Source organism: Peromyscus maniculatus, chromosome 17 (genome assembly GCF_049852395.1).
Source record: "Peromyscus maniculatus bairdii isolate BWxNUB_F1_BW_parent chromosome 17, HU_Pman_BW_mat_3.1, whole genome shotgun sequence".
In the NCBI taxonomy this organism is placed as follows: domain Eukaryota; kingdom Metazoa; phylum Chordata; class Mammalia; order Rodentia; family Cricetidae; genus Peromyscus; species Peromyscus maniculatus.
This window is the reverse complement of record NC_134868.1, coordinates 38,740,622-38,760,221: the sequence shown is the minus strand read 5'-3', so window position 1 is coordinate 38,760,221 and position 19,600 is coordinate 38,740,622.

The following is a 19,600-nucleotide window of genomic DNA, read 5'->3' as shown; positions in this document are numbered from 1 at the left end:
ATTTTGAAGTTGAACTTTTCGAGGCAAATTGTTTTTAGGTTTTTACAATTTCCCATTAACAAGGTTTTGGAGGGTTTCGGGTAAATGGTATTTGTATAGCCGCGCAGACCTCCCTGGCTCAGTTAATTGGTGTTTGGCCTACCCTACGACTTCTCCAACATAACAGGGCTCCCATACTGAGGGGTGAGGAGGGGATTCCGAAACAACACAGGGCAGGTTGTCATGCAGAACTCATTAAAAGTTAACTTTGGTTTTGATAGTGAGTAGTGGGGGTTATTGAAGAATAGCTAACCCCAGGGCTGCAAAGGGCAGTCTTTAGTAAAAGAAAACTAACATTTGGGATGTTGATAGAGCTGCCCATCATAAAACATGGAAGGGTCCATTAAAGGTTGATCCCTTTTTGCTGGCCAAGCTGATGGCTGTCAATTTCCATTTCTTAAGCTTATTCCTGTATTCCTATCTTAGTCCTATATTTCTGTCTTATTCCTATATTCCTATTTTATTCCTATAGTCCTATCTTATTCCTATGTACCTGTACCCTACAGCCTGAGGTGGAGAAGAAGCAGAAATGGGAAAATGAAATCATGGAACCAGGTGTGGTGGTGCATCCCTGTAATCCCAACACTCAGGAGACAGACGCAGGAGGATCTGGGCTGTTTCAAGGATAGCCTGATCTACATAGCGAGTTGCTAGGTGACAAGGCCCTGTCTCAAACAAACAACCAAACAACAAACAAGTAAACAGAGGTGCAATGGATGGTCTGGGCCCACAATCAGACTTCGTGGCTTTGCCTGGGACACAGATTCAGAAAATGGTGGCATTAGCACACTGAGGGTGATCTCGGCCCTCTGACACGAATACTTTACATTTTACACCTACTCAGGACCAAGTAAAGGGTCAGTGTTTCAACTAGTTTGGGGTGGACAAAAGCGTTTCTAAGTTTCTGAAAAACATCTAATGCGATTGTTTCCGTAGAGACCGTGTATCAGGGTGTTAACCATAGCAAAGGCAATAGGAATATGCTGCTTGGCTGTGTGGCCTCTGAAACTAGTGATAATAGCCAGCTGCTAAAAGCCAGTGAAGCCCAGGGCTTCAAAGGCGGTAGGGATAACTCCACAGAAAAATCCCTTAGCAAGTCCTTCTCTCCTTCCCCACCCAGCTCTCAGTGAAGAAAGGCAACTTGGGAGGTCTGCTTTCACACCACTCGGGACCTTTCTTTCCCACCCCTAGACTGGTGTTCTGTTTGAACTGTGAGCCATCTCTGTGTGTAGGAGCCTCCCTGACATCTTGGGATGTCAGTGACAAATGTCCCCTGCCTTCATCTGAAGATATTTCAGACGTGAACGGCTCTGTCCACCCATGTGTGACTCTCTTCCCTCACCTGTATGTACCGTTTGCTCTGATTGGGGCATGGGGATGACAGTTTTTAATGGGTTAGGGCCTAGTCATGGCCATCTATTGAGATGTGGCCAGTTCCCTATATTAGAATGAGGTTTTTACCTTGGGGAAGAATTTGAATGGGCAAGGCTGGAACCACTCATTCACGTTTGTTGGATCCGAAGGCGGGCCTCTGAGTAGGTGGTGGCCGAGGGGGAGTTATTTGCATTTCTGACCTGCTGCATGCCTTTGCTGAATGAAATTCATATAATTACTACACACCATGACTTCCTCTAGAGTTGTATCCGTTCTGGTTGGCTTTTTTTTTTTTCCTTCCTCCACTTCATCAGTATCCAATTAATTAACAGTTGCCATGGTGACTGTTGCCATGGCAGCATAAAATTCTCCCAAAGGGCTTCTCATTCATATTCTAATGAAATAACGTGTACATGGCTGGGTGGCTGGAAAAAGTGGTGAGGAGAATTCTGGAAGAATGGACGAAGAAATGAAAAGGCAGGTCTGTTTGTTGCCCAGTGCTGGGTTTAGCCTGTTGTCCTTAGTGAGACTGGCTTTATTGCTACTTATTATTTTTCTTATAGAAATGCCCAGGAATTCCGAGGGCTAACAATATCATTGGGCAAAGCATCCTAACCCCTGACTTAAGGATGGACAAGCTCTTCTCTGTTTTGTCGTAGGTCAGAAGGTAAAGGGACAGAATCGATTTTCTTTTATCGTTTAGTTTGCCAACTTTCTTGGTAGGATTTCTGGTGGATCCTTTCAAGGCCAAATAATGAAAGCAGAATGGTTGGTCATTGGCAGCTTCCACCTCTCAAAAGATAGCATCATTCACCTGTCCACACATAATTCACCAAGAAATCCAAGATTTCTTAGCTGCCCTTGAAAACTTGTCTCTGGATCTTACTTGTGTCCCTGTTCAATGTTTGTTATGGTTTAAATATGAAACGCCCCCACAGGCTCATGGTTTGAATGCTTGGACGCCATCTGGTGTTATTTTGGGAGGTTTTGGAAATTTTAGGAGATAGGACTTAGCTAAGGCAAAGTAGGTTCCTGGAGACTGCAGATCTTAAGGGGTGTCTTATCGCCTGGTCCTTTCTTGTCCCTCTCTTGCTTCCTAGCCACCAAGCTGTAAGAATGTAGCTGGAGTTTTCTCCAGTCCTGCTCGGACCCCCCGCAGTTCCACAGCCCACCTATACAATAATCACCCAGAAGCTCATATTAATTAAAATTGCTCCGCCATTAGCTCAGGCTAACTATTGACTAGCTCTTACATCTTAAACTAACCCATTTTTATTAATCTATAAGTTGCCATGTGGCTTGTGGCTTACTGGTACTTTTACAGCTCATTTCCTCTGTGTCTGGCTGGCGACTCCTGATTCAGCCTTACTGTTCCCAGAATTCTCTTCTCTGCTTGTCCTGCCTATACTTCCTGCCTGGCTATTGGCCAATCAGCATTTTATTTATCAATCAATCAGAGCAACACATTCATAGCATCCCCAGCATAAGAACTTCGGCCACATATTCCCAAGCACACGGGGCTAAGTGACCAGTGCCGGATGGACCCGAAACTCGGAGCCAAATCTAAATTTCTCCCATTAAGTTGTTTCTGTTGGGTGTTTGTGGTGGTATTGTGTTCCCCAAAATATTGTGTACCTTAATAAACTTATCTGGGGTCAGAGAACAGAAAAGCCACTAGTTAGGCAGTGATAGCACACGCCTTTAATCCTAGCATCCCAGAGGCAGAAATCCATTGGGATCTCTGTGAGTTCAAGGCCACATTGGAAACAGCCAGGCATGGTGACTCACGCCTTTAATCCCAGGAAGCAAGCCTTTAATCCTAGGGAGTGATGGTAGAAAGCAGAAAGGTATATAAGGCGTGAGGACCAGAAACTAGAAGCATTTGGCTGGTTAAGCATTTGGCTGCTTAAGCTTCAGGCTTTCGAGCAGCAGTTCAGCTGAGAGCCATTGGGATGAGGACACAGAAGCCTCCAGTCTGAGGAAACAAGACCAGCTGAGAAGTTGACCAGGTGAGGTTAGCTGTGGCTTGTTCTCTGATCTTCCAGTTCATCCCAATACCTGGCTCAGGGTTTGATTTTATTAATAAGAACTTTTAAGATTCCTTCTACAGGTGTTTGGTCTCAGTGACTGAAAAGCCACCACCACAGTGTCCAACAATACACATCCATTCTCTCTGTTCCCCCAGAAAGCATGAGAAATTTCCAGAACTCTTCCAACCACATGCCTTTTACCTTTTTGGCCCACCGCCTTCCTCTCATTCCGATACTTCAAATACTGGCCAAACCTCTGCTCTATAGGCTGCCCCGTTTACACCTTGTCCACAGGCCCAGTGGGCTCTGAGACATACTCCGTGGCTGCTGAATTCCTGAACCAATTTTTGTGTAATATTCAGCTGCTTCCAAGGCTTCGAGTGCTTAGCAGGACTCTGCCGTCTACAGTTATGCCCTCCAAACTTTAGTGTGCATGGGAGCCACTCAGGGAGCATGTGAAGCAAATAGATCCTTCGATGTCCTCCTGGAAGCCGTGCTTCAGTTAATCTGGGTCCGGACCAGCCTCCTCCTCCTTTATCCAACACTCTGGGTTATTATGAGGCGGACAACCCATGGGCTCCGTGGTGAACCGTGCGGGCCCAAATGTGAAGCCCAGATTCTTAGCCTGGCATAAAAAGCCTACTGTACTCTGACGTCATCTATTTCCTCGGCTTTTCTGCTCATGACGATTCTTCCTCAGAGCTTCCACTCCTGAGCTTGGAGTCTTTCGCTTATAATTCTTTTTAAATTTAGCTTTTATGGAATTATGTTTCTCTTGTTTGTGTGTGTGTGTGTGTGTGTGTGTGTGTGTGTGTGTGTGTGTGTGTGTGTGTGTGCGCGCGCGCCGCGTGTGTGGAGGCCGGAGGACAGTTTGCAGAGGCTGGTTATCTCCTTCCATCTTGGGCCTTGGCCCAGGTCCTTAGGCTCCCTGGCAAGTATATTTGCCTACCGAACCCTCTCTCCAGCCTCTTTTGCTGCTGTTGTTTCCTGTTCATGCTTCGTGCAAGCCCAGCTCCAAGCCTTTGTGTGGTGCCTCCCTTTGTCTAAGCAGCCCCCTCTCTGATCCTCAGCCCACTGTTGCCTCCTCGAGGCCCCCCAGTCTCCCTGCAGATAAAAACCACCCTTTTCCTTGTGTTACCTAGCATTTCCTAAGGCCTGTGTTTACCCTTACCGTGTTTTACTTTCCTTCTATTGAAGGGTCTGTGTTTTTGTTATTGTTATTCATTGGAGATTCAGGGCTGTTGTGTGAACTAAATCCTCATCCTTGCTCCTTTGGGAGCTAAGATGCGCGGGTATGTCTCGGACGCTGTTTCTCATCTGCAGAACACTCCGTGGTTAGTATTAGATCATCTATGGACTGCAACCTTTCACAGGGGGTGGAAGGGGTCTCTGGAGGCCCATCACTCCCCTTCCCAAGCAAGTTCCAGTTCTTATCAGGAGCCAGCAGCTGAGGAGACATATGCTCGTACACGCATGCATGCACACACATGTTTGCAAGGTCTACTACAGCTTCAGGAGTCCATCATTTGCATGAATTATTTTCTCAGAAGACCCATGTTAGGTGCAACCATGTGGGTGGGAGGCCTTATCTTAGGTCTCTGAAATCCACAGCCATTCACGATGAGCCCTCCTACCTCTTCATTGGGGGTGCTGCTGCTAGGATACCATGCATCCCTGAACCTCCAAGCCACTTAGGGCAAGTTTAAGCCTCATAGCCAGCCCAGGGCCAAAGGAGCCAGGCTGAACACCTGCCTGCCTGTGCCTGCTGCACCTTCAGCCTGGGCTGGCTCCCAGAGGAATGACAGGCTCCAGGCCGGTGCCGCAGCGGGTCCTGCCACCTTTCTGTCAGCCGTAGCTGGCTTCTGAGAGGGCCCCAGGCTGGGTGAACAACACCTGCCCCCAGTATACTTTCTCACAGGGGAGAAATGTATACCGCTTACTGTGAAGGGGCTACAGCCAGCCCTTGGGACGAGCTAAGCCTTGTACACCTGGATTGCCGTATCCCTTTGTGCTTTCAGTGAACTTTGCTCGGGCTTTGAAGTCTTCCCACGGCTCACATCACTGGCTTCTATCAGTCTCATTAGACCCTTTTGTCTGCATATTGACTTTCTCTTTCGCTGGTCCCCTTTATCTGCTTTAGCCTTTTATGAATCTGATTTACATGCCAGCCGCAATCATTCAGCGTCACCAAAAGCTTCTCCTATCTTCTAAAGACCATGTCCTACCATGGGCTTAACAAGGCCACTGAGGTTCCATGCCAGTCCCTGAAGAATCAGCCTATTGAACTCTTCAGTGATCGTAATCCTACATGACCCGCCGCACTGGGCATCCAACATAGTCTCTTCCCCACCCGGTTTCTTTAGTCACGTCTGTCTGTACTCTCTCCCAGACTCTTGATAGTCCAATCATGGATAACCAAGTGTCTCTAATTTGACCCAGTCCACCAGGAATTGATTTCCCTCACATTGCTGTCGTCTCACAAAGGAATAAAGAGACTTGTATTACTTTGTCTCTCTGTTTCTCCAACACTCACATTGATCTCATCTGCCCCCGTGTCCCACAGCCTCACAACTGGATTAAGAGAGATGTTCTCACTGCTTGTGTTTAAGTGTTTTGTAATTCAAGCAGTTCAAGGACAGAGTATTCCCTGATGATCACAGTTTCCTATACAGGGTCATTATTAAGGTTCCCACCACCACCACCACCACCACCACCACCACCACACACACACACACACACACACACACACACACTGCCTTCCTCTGCATTAAAGATTGGACCCAAAGGGTTATTTTACGTCATGTCTATCCCACTGTCCTTCCTCACTGTCTGATCCTTCCTGTGCGGTCCAAATTTTGGAGCTATTTTGCATGGATTTAGTTTGTACTCAATTTTCCATATATTCCCCCACTTCAAGAAAGGCTAAGTCAGCCATTTCTTGCTGTTCTTAGTTTTTCTTTCTTTTCCTTACAGTTCAGAGGTTACTACAGATGATAGCATCCACAGGTCTTACTGTAACTCCTTCCTTAAGTGGTCACATTCATTCTGGGTAGACATCTCAGCCTCAGGTGCATAAAAACACACAAATTGTGTGTAATAGTGGGCTACCCTCTGATGTTTCCATATATAATTGTATATGTTATAATATTTCAGTAAGATTAATTACCCATCTACTTAATCATCGATTATTTCTTCACAGTACAGATATTCAATGCTAGCCTTTCCAGATATTCAGTTTGCAAATTTTATCCTGCTGGCTGAGCTTTGCTTGAGAAATGCCCAGCAAGGCAAAGACAGCCTCAGATTCCAAAGCCTGGGAAAAGATACCCTTCAAATTTCATCCTCTTGGCCTGAGGAGATGGCTCTGTGGGTAAGAGTGCTTACTGTGCAAGCCTGAGGACCTAGGTACTGATTCTGAGTACCACTGTAAAAATCTGGGTACAGCCACATGCACCTGCAACCTCAGTACTGGTTGGGCAGAGATGGGTTGACCCCTGAGGCTTGCTGGGTTCTGCACACCACATCCAGTGCTGTTTCAAGGGAGGAAGGCCTGCTGTGTGGTTGCTCATTAGATGGACATTTTGCAATTACCCTAAGTCAAGGAGTTTGAACTAAGCCAGCTCTCATGGAGCTGTGTGGTTGTGACCCATACCCTCAGCATTTGTCTCCAGGTCTGGGAGGTTATCCGCAAAGTAGATATGGCTTCAGAAGGGGATTTCAGTCTCATGGTTGGTAATTAGTTAAAAAAAAAAAAAAAAAGAATATTTGGAGTGGGTTCAATGGCACCAGGTGGCTGGTGAAGGAGGATTCTTCCTTGCCTAATTTTCATAAGTGGTTTCTGGGTAACCTCACCTTCAAACCCCTTGTTAAACACAGCTCTGCCTGAAGCAAGGAGGAACTGAAGCAAGGGATGCAGTTAACCCCATGTGTTCTGCGTAGAGGCGCATTTGGGCAGCAGCTGAAGGCAGGCCTGGTGTGCCAGGCCTTCTCTGATGATTTGCTTTCCCCGGGAGCGAGAAGTAGGCGATCCATCTGTCTTGGAAGCATCTGAAGTCGATGGGGCCACCAGCAGTTGGTGTCAAGCACCACCACCCCATCCCCTCACCTCCCAGCTCCACCACAAAGCTACTAACCCCATCCCAGGACAGCCTTTGGTGGTGGTTGGAGCTTTGTGCTGTTTGAGCTTTTTGGGGATGGGGCAGCTCTTCACTCACTGCCCCTGGGAAATCATGGGGTGCTGAGGAGAGAGAAGCCCCTCCCTGTGCATAGCATGAGGCTTCATAGTTTTTTTTTTATCCGGGCTGGCTGTATCACTCAGGTGCACCTGCTACTGCCTGCCAACCCGATGACACACCCCGCTCAGGCGTGAGGGGGGGGGATGCTGTGAAAAATTCATCTCCTGGATGATTCATCAGTCTTGCTTCCTGATTCACTCCCGGGTTCCCCACCCCCACTTCACAGCGCTGTCAGAGGGACTAGCTAGGCATTGGATTCTGAGGAGGCGGCAGTCAGATGGGGGGGGAATTATTAACCCCCACGTCAATTCTAATTAATGCAGCAAACCACCAGGATATTTAGTGGCTGGAAACAAAAATCAATTTGAGTTCTGAAATTTAATTTGCATACAGCTGGCGGGATAAATCAGTAACACACTGCTAGGTAGCTCCCTTCTCTGTAGTTCAGGGAAAGAATTTCTGTTCCCATTGTTAGCTGGGTGTTTTGGAAATTCTGAAATTAATCCAGAGCGACTGGCCTCACCAGAAAGGGCATGGTGGTGGAATGGCCTGACAGAGTCAATTCCCACTGTAGCTTGGGTATGAAGAGAAAAAGGTAATTTCTGTATTTTTGTTTATAGCTGTTTTAGTTTAGTTCATGATTTGCCATACTCCACCCCAACCCAATGGAAAGAAAAAACTAAATGTCTAATTTGGTTTGAGTTGAATGTCTGATTTGATCCTTTAAACAGGGCCTTCAAAGAAGGCTCAGACTTCTAGGGGAAAAAAAGCCTTGAATCTGGTCATGTCTCTTCCTCAGTGACATCTGGTATATGGAGACATCCTGTGCCAGAGACTGTGGCTCTGGACCTCATGGTACAGGGGCTGTGGCCTCAGGCTGGGATCTCATTTCCTGCCTCAGGAGTGGGGCTGCTATCCTGGGCCCAGTGGCATATGCCTTGCTTGCCTGTCTTCTGGCCCTCTGTGGCTATGGCCACTGAACACTGTCCCTGTGGATCTGGACAGGTCCCAGGTCTTCATCATTGGTGCTAGGTAAGAAGATGGCTTGGAAAAGAGAAACCATAGTCCATCTGCCCATCTCTTCTTTCTGCTTTGCTAAGTTTATCAGCCTGGCTTTGGGTTGGTATATATGGTAGCCAGTGGTACTTTTCCAGAAGTCTCCATAGGTAGCAGAGATAATGTCTTCCTATACTCTGTTAGGCCTGCTGATCTATTGCCAAACTCAGAGATGAAAGTGGAGACATGTCTCCATGAGGCTCCTTTTCTTTCCCTGTAGTTTTCCCTTCCAAAGTGGAAAAGAGCGGAGACTTTTTTTTTCTCACCTATATAATGGACTGCTTTTTCCATGGGGCAAGTGTTCTGGTCTTCTTGCTTCAACGGAGGGGGCCATGCCACGATTTGGATTCAAATGTCTCTCAAAGACCATGCGTTGAAGGCCTGGTTGCTAGCCTATGGCATTATTGAACGGGCGTGGACCTTTAAGAGGTGGAGCTGGGTCCTTTAAGAGGAAGTTGGGTCATTGGAGATATACACTTGAGGAAGCATTAAGGGGCTACTCCCTATTTCTCTCTCTTTTTGTGAGGTGAGCAGTCTGCTCTACCATGTGATGCATGCCGGGATGGTCTGCCTCATCACAGCCGAAAGACAATGTGATCAGCTGACCACCATCTGAGCTGTCTAGAACTGTGAACCAAAATGAAATTTTCTTTTGAGTTTCTTAGCTCATGTATTGTGTCAGAGTAGCAGAAAGATGCCTCTCACAGGGCATACAATCTATGTGTCAGTAGGGGTTTGGGTATCAGTGTCTTAGTTAGGGTTTCTATTGCTATGAAGAGACACCATGACCATGGCAACTCTTTTTTTTTTTTCTGCCATTTTTTTTAAATTTTATTTTACAATACCATTCAGTTCTACATATCAGCCACGGGTTCCCCTATTCTCCCCCCTCCCCTTACCCCCAGCCTACCCCCCATTCCCACCTCCATGGCAACTCTTATAAAGGAAAACACTTAATTGCGGCTGGCTTACAGCTTCAGAGGTTTAGTCCATTATGTCATGTTGGGAAACACGGTGGCATGCAGGCAGACATGGTGCTGGAGAGGTAGCTCAGAGTTCTACATCTGGATCTGTAGGCAGCAGGAAGTGTCAGTAACAAGGATTGAGCTTCTGGGACCTCAATATGACCCATCCCCTAGTGACACACCTCCTCCCACAAAGCCACACCTACTCCAACAAGGCCACACCTACTCCAACAAGGCCACACCTACTCCATCAAGGCCACGCCCCCTAATAGTGCCACTTCCTATGGGCCTATGAGGGCCATTTTTATTCAAACCACCACAACCAGTGTCAACTACCTTCAGGCTTTGATGATTTAAGCACATACTCTGTTTCTAAGCCACACCCCTAGCAATCTCTGATGACTTAAATGGAGGAAAGAGGTAGAAGGATCAAAATAGCATTTATTTTGGACAGGGTTTCACTATGTAGCCCAGGATGGCCCATGAACTTGTGGTCATTCTGCCTCAGCTTCCAGAGTGTTGGAGTACAGTAGGTGCTATCATACCTAGCTAGAATTGTGAATAATTGTGAATCTAGGGTAATAGCCTGGCTTCAAAGGTAATGTTTTATGGCATAAGTGCAGGTTTCTTTTTTAATGTTTGACATTATAATTTAATCACAACATCCCTTTGCTTCCTCTCTCTAAATCCTCCCATATGTACCTCTCTTTCAAATTTATAACCTCTTTTTTCACTAATTGTTATTGCATGAATATATATATATATATATATGCCTAAATATATAACCTGCTCAGTCCATATAATATTACTTGTACGTATGTTTTCAAGGCTGACTGTTTGGCACCACAGCCTAATTTTTGAATGCCACAGACTGACAATTACTCCTGCTGTCCTTCTTGCATTCACTTTGAAAAAGCCTGCTCTTCTCAGGCATACAGACATCTCTGGGTGTCGTGAGCAATCTAAGGTGACATCAGCATATTGAGAAACTCAGGAGAAACACAGGTGACTGACTGTCAATGCAGTCTCTGTCTAGGTAGAGCACAGACGAGATGATAGTTCACAGAATGTGGTCCCTTCATCAACAGCGTTTAGGAAACCATCAACGGTGTGTGTGTGTGTGTGTGTGTGTGTGTGTGTGTGTGTGTGTGTGTGTGAGAGAGAGAGAGAGAGAGAGAGAGAGAGAGAGAGACAGACAGACAGACAGACAGATAGATAGATAGATAGAGAGTTGAGTTAGTTGTCACACATCAAAAAGAGAGAGGTCCATTATAGGCTGAATAGCCTGGAATAGGATATTAAATATATAGAAAATTTGAGGTTATATTCACAGATAGAACACAGAAATTTATATAGTTCAGAGATAACAGAAAGGTCAGTGGGATTAAACAGTTCTAATTTAAATACAGGAATTCTCAGAGAATATGGAGCAAAGAAGAATTGGAGTTAAAGTCAGCCTTTGAAAGTAATGATTTGGGCCTCAGGTTTGAAGACGAGGCACTTATTCCTATGCAGACAAAGAAGAAGGAAATGTCGGGAGGCTTTGTGGAGAGGGAAACGGGGTTGGTGACATGGAAGGACTGCAATGGGGATGTTGGGTGTGGCATTGTGAGAATGATGTCAGCATAGAAATCCATATCGTCTTCTGAACCATCATGGATGAGCTGTGTGACCTCAGTGAAGGGCTTTTATCTCATGTGAAAGGGGCTGGTGGAGCTTCTCTCAGGCGCCTTGTAGGCAGAGCTCTAATTCAATGGTAAGAGGACCCTTGGTATAGACGGTGAAGGTGGAGTGTGATGATGTGGGATTCCTCTATCCACTGCACCCCGAGTCAACTGGAGCCCAGGAGAGCTGTGGTCCAGGCATGAAGTGATGTTGGAATGCTGTAGTAGGCTGGATAATAGCCTCCAAAATGTTATGTCCAAGTCCTGATTCTTGGAACCCATTTGAGGTCTTAAAGGACAAAAGAGGACTTTTGTCAAAGTGATTAGGGGAAGGATTTTGAGGTGGTGAGATTACCCTGGATTAAATTAGTAGACCCTAATTGGCATCTCCACGGCAAACACAATGCAATCCACCACCTCATGCTCTGCCGCCATGCTTTCTCTGCCCTGATGGCCTCTCTCCCCTCTTACACTATGAGTTGGAATAACTAACCACTTTCCTCTCTGAAGCTGTTTCTGGCTGATATTCTGCTGGAGTGATGTGAAAAGTAAGAGATAGAGATTTTTTTTTTTTTGGTTTTTTTGAGACAGGGTTTCTCTGTGTAGCTTTGCGCCTTTCCTGGAGCTCACTTGGTAGCCCAGGCTGGCCTCGAACTCACATCTTATATATCTTTCTGCCTTCTACCATCACTCCCTAGGATGAAAGGCTTGCTTTCTGGGATTAAAGGCATGAGTCACCATGCTTGGCTGTATCCTTGAACACATGGATTTCTGCCTAGCTTTGCCTCCCAAGTGCTGGGATTAAAGGCGTGTGCTATCACTGCCTATCCTCTATGTTTAATATTGTGGCTGTTCTGTCTCTGACCCCAGATAAGTTTATTAGGGTGCACAATATTTCGGAGAACACAATACCACCACAGTCTAGACAGATGGATACACAGTGAGTGTGGTGTCATGGGATGAAAAGACTTATGAACCAAACAACCCCAGTTCCCTTCGTTTTGACTTCTGGTTCTACTCTCTAGATGATGCTTGCATTCAGCTCTGTGGGTTTTAGTTCATGGTCACCTGGTCCCTCGAATGTGGGCAGAACTCAGTGGCAGGACCTTGTGGCAGAGGAGATTGTTGACCTCACAACAGGCACAAAGTGTAAAGTGAGGGGTCAGGGACAAGACAGAGCCCTTAAGGAACATCTGCTGTGACAAGTTTCCAGAAATTCCTCCAGATAGCACAACCAGCTGAGGTCAACCCTTTAATATATGAGCCTTGTCGGACCTCATATTAAACAGCCCTCTCTAAAAGCCTGTGATGGGCTGGGCAGTGGTGGCGCATGCCTTTAATCCCAGCACTGGGGAGGCAGAGCCAGGCGGATCTCTGTGAGTCGAGGCCAGCCTGGTCTACAGAGTGAGTTCCAGGAAAGGCACAAAGCTATACAGAGAAACCCTGCCTCAAAAAACCAATAAATAAATAAATAAAAGCCGGTGATGGGCCTCCTCCAGGATTATCGGGTGGGTGTCTTGTGAGTAAGAAGTGGGCTCATGGCTTTAGTGACAGAGCCAGGAGTCTTGCTCCTGGTTGAGCCACCCTGTGTGACCCAGGGCAGGTTTGACAGGTCCCATCATATTTCCCCTGTCCTGGGATTGCTGTCTGAAGGACAGCCAGTGACATCTCCAGAGAGTCAGCCAAAGCACCCTCCAGAACACTATGCTGTTATCTCTGAACCCAGAAGCACAGGCTTTCTGGAATCTTCCTTTCCTCCTCTTCCCTTGCATTTGTAGGAAGGATTTGAGTGAGAGAGCGGAAGCTGACTGTACCTTGGTCCATCTGGAAAGCAGTGACTCCAAATGGCCCTCCCCAAGGAAAGAGCTTATTATCCGAGAGAGCTATTCTAATCAGCAAAGGGGACCAGTCCCTGACAGAATGAATGGCCAGGTCTAAAGACAAGTGGGGAAAGTCTAGAGGGTGCCAGCTTTTCATCCAGGTGGGGAAGAGGAAGTTTCCCTCATTAAATATCTTCTTGAACAGTGAAGATTTTTTTTCATAATATTTTATTGATTATTTGGGAATTTCACATAATGTACCCCATCACCCTTCCTTCCCACTCCTCCTTTGTTTGCAACACCACCCTTGTGGCCTCTCCCACCCCCCAAAAAAGATAAATATATACATATAAACCAAGACCAGTTTGTGTTGTCCATATAGTCACTGGAGCATGGCCAAACTCCCAGTGATCAGCCCCTTAAAAAAGAATGAGTCCTTCCCCACCTCACCCTACCAACAGCCATCTATTGTGGAGAGTTACATACACTTCAGTGTGCTTACTACAACTTGTAAGAGTTCTCTTTGGTGCTTTCCTTTCTAGGTTGTTTCTACGTTTCTTGGGTGGATGGGGGTAGGGGTTGCCATAGAAGCCTTCTCCGTCTCTCTTTCTCAACTGTTGAGTCTGCAGTCATCGATACCACTGCAAAAAGCTTCCTTGTCCTTTACAGTCGGCAGGAGCGTGGATCATGAACTTCCGCATCATATCTGGCAACAGCACAGACCATGGACATCCAGCTGATTTCTGGTGTCAGCATGTGTCATGGACCTCAGCATGATCTCTGGTGACAGTATGGGCCACAGACCCCAATATGGTCCCTGGCAGCATCATAGCTCATGGACATCAACATGGCTTCATGTATCATCAGAGATCACCGACATCACATGGCTTTCAGTGGTAACATGGCTAAGGACAACTCAGTCTCTGACTGTACCAGGACCTCGGACCAAGCAAGACATGGCCCCTGGGTGGTAGCATGGATCATGGACATCAACATAGCTTCGGATGGCAACACAGAGTAGTCAATCTCTTATTCAAGATAATTATGGTTATTCATGAAATTCTAAGTAATCATACAACAGGAACCTATGGTGATATTTTATTTGTACTGAAATGTGATTTTAATTTTATGTTAATAAATAAAGTTGCCATGGGGTCAGAGCTATTAGAGCCATAGCAAGAGCGTGATGGTTAGAAGAGCTAGGTAGATTTCTGTGTGTTCAGGGATACAGCCAGTATTGGAGACATATGCCTTTAAGACCTGGAGGGCGGTACTCACAGGCAGTGGTTGGGGCAGTCATGTGGTTGGGTTTAGAACCAATGAGAAGGCAGAACAGAAAGACTATTTAAACACAGACAAACAGGAAGTAGCTCTCTCGCGGGGAAGTTAGGAGCACTGCAGGAGGTAAGATTTTATCTCTGAGCTCTGACCTCTCGGCTTTCTCTTTTACATTGGCTCTGTGTTTCTTATTTTAAAAAGACGATTGGTTACATCTACAGGAACCCAGTGCACATTTATCCACTTACCCCCTCCAAAACAACAATCTGATATCGCTCCTAGGACATTGATAATCACGCAACTGAGATGCAGAAAATTGATAGATTTAAAGGTCTCTTCTTGGTGCCTGTTTAAAACCACATTGCTCCTTGGCCCTTGGCAACTACGATTCTGTTCCTCCTTCCTACAATTTGATATTTCAAGAACTTTTAGAAATGGAATTATATGACAGGCATGGTATTAGAATTGTTTTTCTCTTTTGACTTTTTTTGATAAACGACCCATCCAAGTTGTTGTATAATTACGTCTTTTTAATTGCAGAGTAGTATTCCATAGTATGGATATACCATAGTTTAATGATTCACCCATACAAGGGCATCTTAACTGTCCATCTGCTATCATGAATGAAATAGCTATAAACATTTGCACCCATGTGTTTGTGTGAGCCTGATTACATTACATTCCTCTGGGATAAATGTCCAATGTGTAGTAGTGTATTCGTATAAGTTAGGGTGCTCCATGGGAGCAGAACTGATAGAATAAATTTATAAAGCAAAGGGAGATTTCTTAGAGTGGCTCACAGGATATGATCTGGGTAGTCCAACGATGGCTGTCTCACAGTGGAGAGGGTGAGGACCCTGCAGTTGTTCAGTCCAGTCCACAAGATTGGATTTCTTCAGTCCCAGTCTGGCACTGGAGGCTTGGAGGACTCCTGGAGAGCTGCTGGTCTTCAGTCTGTGTTGGAACCCTGAAGAAGTAGGGTCCTAAGAGCCATGAAGGAATGCCATAGCCACAGGACAGACTTGACAGGGAGAGGAAGGACAAGGAGGCACAAAGCAAATTTTCTTGGATCTGGGCTGCCACCAGAAAGTGTGGTCCAGATTTAGGATGGGTCTTCCCGATTCAAATGATCTGATTATAAAGTTCCCTCACAAGAGTGCCCAGCAGCTTGGGTTTAGTTGACTCCAGATGCAGCCAAGTTGACAGCCAAGACTCACCATGGCAGGTAGTTACATACTTCGTCTTTTAAGGAGCGGTATAGCTTTCCTGGAGCAGCTGTAGCATTTTTCTCCCTACCAACAACGCATGAGTGTTTCCGTTTCTCTCTCCCATGTATTTTAAGGGACAGTGCGACATAACCATGAAGTTACCTTTGTTGGCATACCCTAGGAGGTGCCGTTCTGATTCTGAAAATAGCAGCTGAACCGTCTGAACCATTCAAAAGCAGCAGGACCTTGCTGGCTGGCCTGGCCTGGCCCCCAGCAGTGGTGTGGTACGGGGAATGGCCAGAAGGCACCCCTGTATGTCTCAGCCAACACACGTGCTGGGAGGTCTTTGGATGGTCTAGTACCTCCCAGGGGTTTCCCTGTGTGTAAGTCAGGGCTGTGGAAATGTCTTTGGGTTTGAGCTACATTTTCCATTGTGGATGCAAGGGGCTTTTTTTTTCTGTCTGAGCACAGAAGTTACTATTAAAAGTCACAGCTGTATGGAGGGCTGGAAGTGGCGATGCACAGAAACTTTTGTCTTCTGACTCCCAAGAGGAGAGCCCGATGGAGGGTCTGTGCTGGGAACAGGAAGGCAGGAAGGTGGCTAGGATTGAAGCCAGAAAGGAGGTTGCCTCCCAAAGAAAACCCCATGCCAGTTGCTGAGGGAGGATGGCTACCTTCCATCAGAGTTATGGAAAGCTCAGCAATGGGTCAACATGGTCTATACAAGGGCTTTGTGACCAAATGTCTCAGTCCAACCCCATCTTCTACCCTGTGACCATCACCAGTGATGGCTGTTCTCAACTTGATTGGATTGAGAAGTGCCTAGTGCATTTGTAAAGCACACCCCTGAATGTGTCTATGAGGGTGTACCCAATGAAAGATTTCCTCTGTGGTGGATTAAAGATCTGTAGACTGTTGGGAGGGGTGGAAATGTGGAAGGTAAGATCTGATTGGAGGAACTAGGTCATTGGGGGCAGGTACTTGATGGCCACCTTTCTTCCTGCCTTTCTTTGTCTTATGATCCCATTCTGTTTCTTGTCCACCATGATGGGAGCCATTTTGGTACACCCTCCTGGCCATAACGAACTGAAATCTTAGAAACCATGAGATTCTTCTTCCCTTTGACTTGTTTTCTCATTTGTTTGGTCCCAGCTGTGCAAGACCAACTAATAAACTACCTATGCAAATTAGCCAAGCTATTTTGACTTCTACAGGTCTTAGAGCTCTTATCTCTGAAATAGGGATGCTAAGAGGGTCTTAAGAATATACCATGAGGATGAAAGGGGACAGTGCATGTAAAGTCCTCACAATGGTGCTTCTCAAACTTGCCCACACATTGGAATTACCTGGTGATCTGTAGGGATCAACAAAGCCTAGATCCCTTTTGGGGAGATTTAGGTTACCAAGACCGGTGTGGGGGTGAATCCTAAAATTAGTCCAAGGTAACATACTGGATTAAGTTGTGTTCCTCCAGCTAAAATTCACCATCTTCCCAAAGCTTCAGAAAACACTGTTACTTGGAAATAGCAATAGTTTCATTGTTGGTTGTAATTAGTTGAGAATATAGTGTAGCTTAAGCTAATGCTAACTAGCCAGTCACTAGCAAAACAAGATTTCCAAGAGGCTTGGATATAGACAAGGCGATGTGAAGAGACACAAAGTGCTATGAGGGAAGCAGAGATGGAGCGATACTCTGCAAGCTGACACATGCCTAGGATTTCTAGCAATCACAGAAGCTAGGCAGGAAGGAGGCAGGGGGCCTACCCTTCCACAGAGCCCTTCAGAAGCTTACCCTGGGGTCTGCGAGCACTGTGCACACAACCATGAGGACCTGGGTTCCGATCCAGAACCTGTGTAACAAGCCAGATGTGATCTCTCATGTATCTATAACCTCAGTGCTATGGGCGACAGTTAGGGAGATCTCTGGGCTTGCTGGCTGCCAGCCTAACCAAAAACGGTGAGTTTTAGGTTCAGAGAGAAAGTCAGCCTAAAGGGAATAAGGCAGAGAATGCAAGAGAAGGACACAGGACACCCTCTAGTCTCTCCATCTTTAACACAGGTGGTCACGCCGGCACCCATGTTCACATAAATTGCTCCTTCTCTCTCCTTCCCTCCAAAATAAAGTCACCTTGATTTTAGATTTATAGCCTCTAGAACCATGAGTTAATCCATTTCTAACATTTTTAGACAATGGATATTTGCAGTATTGTGGTATTTTGTTGTGATATTTTGGTATAGCAGCCATAAAAAACTCATGAAATTATTAAAAGGTTGTGGGTAAGGCTGTCAATCATAGTTGTGGATAAGGGCATGCCAACTACTCAATAAACGTGGGCTGTCTTCACCCACTTTGCAGTGTATGGACTTAGCCATGTGCAGGAAGGTCAGACCCAAACATCTGGAGCAGTCACTGGTGCTCTGTGAGAGAAGGCTTAAACAACCCTACTCCCAGGGCTGGCAAGATGGCTCGGTGGTTAAGAAGAGCACTGGCTGCTTTCCCAAAGGACCCAGGTTCAATTTCCAGCGCATACATGACAGCTAACAACATTCTGTAACTCCAGTTTCTGGCCTCCATGGGCCATGCGCCATGGGTTACATAGACATACATGCAGTCGAAACACCTAAACATACACATAAAATAAAAATAAATAAATATTTAAAAAATGAAAGGGCCCCACTCCCCAAGAGTGGATCAGCCTCATAAGCCAGCTCAGAGGTGCCGGCCCTGCCCCCTTTAGCTTTGGTGGCTCTATTACTGTGCCAAGCTGGGGTATGGGATCCTTTGGTTCACTGTTTCTGCTCTTGTTGGTCAAGGGAACCTGCTGAGTCATTATCCTCTGATGTCCTGTCTCATCGAGGGGCAGGGTCAAAACTCGCTGTCTTTTCCCTCCAGGGCATCAGCTTTTGAGAAGCAAAGCCTGATGATAATTTTACTTCCTTGTATTCCATTCTGTCATCCCTTCTCTTTGAAGAAAGGATACTCAAGAGCCAAGAGAGGGGACTGGGGAGCCAAGAGCCACAAGGCCGTGGAGCAGCACTGGTCTCCTGGCAGGGAAAATCCCTACCACACATCGACCCAGGGATAACATTCTCCCAGCACTCTATGTCACAGCAATGGACTCCAGGTCCATTTCCCTCTGACTCAGGGAGATGGGCAGGTTCTGGGGCTGAGATCCTGCATTGCATACACATTAGGGTGCATCCTGTTCTCTATCTCTTGATCTTCCATTCCTGATATTCAAGGGGCATTCCAAGCTTTGATGTCCAGCTGCCTTATTTGCCTGGGGCTGAAGGCTTTCTGGGACCTGGACATCTCCTTGCTAAAACTGGTGTAGCCTGAAGCAAGCTGGGTCAGTTTGCCCTCCTTTCAGAATCTGTTTTCCTCTGGGGCTAACATGCTGAGCATCTGTGCAGATTGACCTTCACGTGTCTCGAGTCTGCCATGTCTCTTTAGCTCTACGCTAGAGGAAGAGGCAGTCCCCTGTGAGCAAGATGCTTCCCTTCCCAGATTGACCTGGCTCTACTCTCCCGGCTGGCCAGAAGCTTTGATTTGGGGATGAGCACCCTTGGCTCTGGAGCCTGCCTGTCATCTGGGCAGCTTCCAGGCCTACCTGTTAGCGCAGCTCACTGTCACCAGTCTGTTGGTAGCGTCTTGTCTGTTTTCCCTGGATCATTATTAATTTATGCATCTGTTTATACTCCTGCCAGTGGGTGGATTACCAATGAACAACCCGAAATGGAAAGAAGACAGATTTCCCTCTCTGTGGATTAGCTGTCAGTACTGGCAGAATGCAGAAGGCTCACCAAGTGTGTGTGTGTGTGTGTGTGTGTGTGTGTGTGTGTGTGTGTGTGTGTGTGTGTGTGTGTGTGATTGGACCAGTGGGTGGGTGAGTGTAGGAAAGAGAGAAAATGGGGAGGGACACAGTAGAGA